We start from the raw sequence: 5,196 nt of genomic DNA, 5'->3' as shown, positions 1-5,196 counted from the left end.
AATAATATATATATATGGTTAGATGCTCCTTTTTTGCTTAATTCTTCTTATTTTTTTTGGTTTTAGGGTTAGGTGAATTTTGTATTACTTTTTTAATTCATTTTTTTGTTTTTTTTACCCTGCCAAAAGTGACCACCCAAAAACCAGTTAGGAGCATGTTTCAGGCCATTTGGTGTCAATTGGTGGTACTTTGTAGTGACAGTATTTTGGGTCCAGACTTAGCGAGCTGCAGGCACACTCAAACTTTCTAAGACATTTTGTTTCTAGGTTTCTAGTTATTTTTAGTGGCTTGTATTGTTTAACTATAAGTGACAAATAAACCTTCTTGATTCTTGGAAGCCCTTTGCAACAAGCCCATTTTTCCATTCACACACATCAGAGGGAACTTTAGAGGGTTTATATTAGTGTCTTGCTCAAGGACACATCTCCACAGAGAGGGAGGAGGAGCCAGGCAGGGATTTGGAACCTGGAACCTTACAGTTCCGGCCCGCTCATCTAGTTGATCTTAAAGTCCTGAGTCACTGAGTCTCTGACGCCAACCTGTTCATTCCTGGATCAGAGCTCTGAGGAGCCGGCTGTACCCGGTACCATGGAACACTTCCTGTCAGGTGTGTGTGTGTGTGTGTGTGTGTGTGTGTGTGTGTGTGTGTGTGTGTGTGTGTGTGTGTGTGTGTGCGTGTGCGTGTGCGTGTGCGCGTGCGCGTGTGTGTGTGTGTGTGTGTGGACCCCTACTGGAAGGAATGTGTCCTGCAGACTAAACTACAAAGAAGTTGTTAGCCATTATTAACCCTTCACACCCTCCTTCTCCTCACCAGGCTGAAGTTTAACCTGATGAACTCTGTCAGAGTCTCTGTGAAAAACCTCCAACAAACAGGACTTCACCTTTTCATCTCCTTCCTCGGTGAGTTTAAATCATATACATATTATATATATATATATATATTGTTTTGAATACTTTGTAACATTTGCTCAAACGTTTGTGGTGTTTAAGACATCAAATAGGTTTTATTGCACTAAAATGATTCATGTAGCCTAAAACAAATGTGTTTTTGGGGAAGTTGAAAATGAGCACCAACTGCTCTGTCCTACATTAACCCTGACGGAGTCCCACAGGGGTCTGTACTAAGCCCCCTCCTTTTTTTCATCCCCCATCTAAATCTGAGCTTGTAGATCTGCTATTCTCCACAGGAATAGGGAGGCTGTTTAAGAGATTAAAGACGCCTTAAAGAAACAGCAGTGGACCGTGTGGCTGACGTTAAACATCTAACTATAGCTCAACCACTTGAACTTTAGCATCACTGATCCTTGGGGTGGGTGGGGGTGGGGGGCATTCGCCCAGAAAAATAGCAGATCTACAAGTCACAACGCATTGTGAGCTTGTAGGTCTGCTGTTTGTTTGGTGCAGAGGGTAGTGGACCAATACAGAGCCGACCCCAGTCAACAAAGTATTAGTTTACTAAGACAAGGCAAGACGAGCCAGTTTTGTTTGTAGAGCACATTTCAAAATATCTATGCTGTGATATTAGTCTGGAATCTCTGTGGTCCCTCACAACTTCGGAGGGAGAGAAGTCCAGTCTGGAACCAGGCTATTGTCAATGGCAATGGACATTTAAAGGGAAAAAAGTACAAACATTGGCAGGCTACTATAGTGTTACATACTTACACCTAGAAACCCCATACAAACTTCAAAATGTTCATCTTACTGTGAACATGTTTGCCTGAAAATGAGTCTTTGAATTCAATTGTCATGAATTCAAGTCTCCATGGGGTGACTAATCCATAGAAAAAAATATGTTTTTGGGTGAACTATCCCTTTAATCTTCGAAATAAAACAAATTGATTCATTGATTCATTCAGTCTCCTGGTTGTTCCATCCTGTAGGGGGCGCCATCATGGAGTCTTTAGAGGGGGTCCACAGTGTCCAGCTGTCCTCCTCGCCTCCATTCGGACCCCCGCCCCCCAGCCGGGGGTACGAGCTCATCAGAGGGAGGTCAGGGGTCGCCGTCTACTCTAACAATGCTACCTTCTTCACACGCTCGTCAGAGGAGAGGTGCATTGTGGGAAGGTAAGCGTCACACATCACAGTATCGTATGCTTTTATTATTATCGTTAAAAAGATAATGAATCCATCTTGGTGCATCCGATTTTGTCGGGCGTCTGCTCGAACATAGCCTCGATCTCCAGACTTTTATTGTTTAGTTTTGCTAAAAAATAAAAGCCTGGAGGAACGCGTCGGTGTACCCGGTATAGGAAGTGTTTCATTTCCCCAACCAACCAGAGTGCTGTGGGCGTCGCTCGTAATGTTGTGTTAACGGGGCGGGGGTTGACGGACAGATTGGTGAACCAATGGGATCAGGCGCAATCTCTCTGCCATCTCGCTGCACCAACGCCCCTCTGGAGCGTTGGTGCAGCCTAACTCGAACACAACTCGGTCCGTGTTCGGGGGAGGGAAGCCGGGTGGGAGGAGGAGGAGGGTGATAATTGTCACTGCACATACTCCTATGGACTGGGGGGCGGAGCCTGTCAGCGGGGAGTGTTGGGCGGGAGGAGTAGGACGAAGGCTCAACTACGTCCTCCCAGTGGGGACTCCTCACTGGGAGAAATGTGTGTGTGTGTGTGTGTGTGTGTGTGTGTGTGTGTGTGTGTGTGTGGGGGGGGGGGGAGGAATTAATTGGCATAACGACTACATTGTTGAGAAAAAGAGGTAAAAAGCTAAAACAATAAAATAAAATAAAAAACAATGAGTCCAATACATAATGTTACAAATATTGAACATCAGGCTATAAGTTCATAATAGAACAGCAACATGTTGTTGGCCCAAATAACACCAACACCAAGTCTCCTACATCATTAATTCCTGGGTCAAAACATGTTGGTATTTTGTAAATGTTATGAACTTTCCTGATTTCTAACATTATGAAGCCTGATGCCGTCACTCATTTTATTTTTGATCATGAATGTTTATATTATCTATGTTGGGTCTGTGCTCTGGAGAACGTGTGTAATATTTAACAATTCTTTCAAAAATAGCAGATTTAGAAGCTCACAACTTGTAAACCTGCTATTATTTGTCATTTTTCATATGCCAAAGTATATAGGGCTGAAGTGGTTAGAGGTTGTGCACGTGTAAAAGTGATAATTAATTAGTTAAATTTAAGTTAGTTATTTTAAGTTAGTTAATAAGTGTTGAATAGCTCAGTTATCACTGCTATACAGTGTTTGTCCACCAGGGGTCTCCCTGTCTCCCCAAGTTATTTTCAGGCCAGGATACCAATGTCATCCAATCAAGACAGAGAACACATACAGGATAAACATTGGAAGTGATGACACAAACAAACACAAACAAAACAATTAGCAGAACCATTTAGAACTGCATGGATCAATGGAGGCTGATGAATGGATTATCTCTCCTGATTGGATTACATTTATAACCCACTTGAAAATGTGTTTTTCACAGTGGTGGAAAAGTACTCAAATGTTTTACTTAAGTAAAAGTATCAACACTGCAATGTAGAAATGCTCTGTTACAAGAAAAATAATGGAATTTAAAAAAATAGTAGATCTACAAGCACACAACGTGTCGCGATGCAGATTTACAAATGTTGTGAGCTTGTTGTGGATCTGCTATTTTCAAATAGCCTTGGTATAAAATAGGGCTAAAGTGGTTAATGTATGTTTTATAATGTAATAATTTATATCTGCAAAGTAACTAGTAACTAAAGTTTTCAAATAATTGTAGTGGAGTAAAAGTACAATATTTGCCTCTGAGATGTAGTGGAGTAGAAGTAAAAGTACTGACAATTGGACATACTCCAATTTTTTAAATACATTTCTATCTACACAATCTACATTTTTAATTCCAGACTTTTACTTAGTACTTCTACATTGCAGTATTGATACTTTCACTTAAGTAAAACATTCTAGTATTTTTTTCCACCCCTGCTTAATAGACACCCTGACCCTGTCATGTGATGATGTAACATTGAGGAAGACACTTTGCAAGAACATGTGACAATCATTAGTGTGTGTGTGTGTGTGTGTGTGTGTGTGTGTGTGTGTGTGTGTGTGTGTGTGTGTGTGTGTGTGTGTGTGTGTGTGTGCGTGTGCGCGCGCGCGTGTGCGTGCGTGTGTGATCATGTGACTTGTCAGAGCTTGACAACACTTTAATTTTCTCCTTCATTCATTGGTTATTTATTATTCTCTGCCTTAAACTAAATACAAAAAATAAATAGATACCAAATAAAAAATCTCCCAATTCGTCCTGTAGTGTTTAGGCTAAAAGGAGTGATAAAAACAGATCTATAGAACCTATAATCTCCATGCAGACACCAGGCAGCAACCTGACACTTACAGCTCTGCAGGTTGAAACATCCCATAGCCCGGAGGTCAGCCGTGCTGTGATTGGCTGGCTGTTTGTCAGAGATTTATTTTATTTTATTTTATTTATTTATTTTTGGTTGGAGGTATAAATAAAGGTACAAACAAAGGTATAATAATAACACCAACATGAACCTTTATGTAAATGTAATATGTATGGATTTAAATCACCTTTTTTCTCTCTATAGTGTTTAAATCTGCATGTTTTTTTCTTGAAACTAAAAGCGAATGAATTTATAATAACTGCCCATTGTTCTAACCATGAGGATATGATCATGACAGCCCTTGATGTTTACATAATACTACTACTACTACTACTACTACTACTACTACTACTACTACTACTACTACTACTACTACTACTACTACAGTCTACTAATAATAATAATAATAGTTTTATGTATTATTATTATTTACATTAAAACATTCTGTAAACATTCCTAAAACAGATATATTTATATGTGATAAAGTCCCAAATATGATCATTTTCCATCTACAAACTAAACTCTTTAAGACAGAAAGTGAACAGTCATCATAAATTGGAAATCTCAGCGGTTGGCCTGACAACCACGTCTGAGCAAATCACAGCAGAGCTGGAGACCCTCCGGGCCTATGGGATCTGTCTACGTCAGCGTCCGCATTCCAGCGCTCTCAGCGCTCCATGAACAGAGCAGATCTACAAGCTATCGACGCGTCGCTTGGCGACGCGGCGATAGCTTGTAGATCTGCTCTGTTCATGGGAGCGTCGATCCTAGAGGAGTGTTGAGATCTGATTGAAGTCGCTTTGTTGTTGTTTTAAAGTGATCTTGGAAGGGGTGA

The sequence above is a fragment of the Gymnoscopelus braueri genome, assembly GCF_963280865.1.
Source record: "Gymnoscopelus braueri genome assembly, chromosome: 9".
NCBI classification, from domain to species: domain Eukaryota; kingdom Metazoa; phylum Chordata; class Actinopteri; order Myctophiformes; family Myctophidae; genus Gymnoscopelus; species Gymnoscopelus braueri.
Note: the sequence above shows the minus strand (reverse complement) of the source record.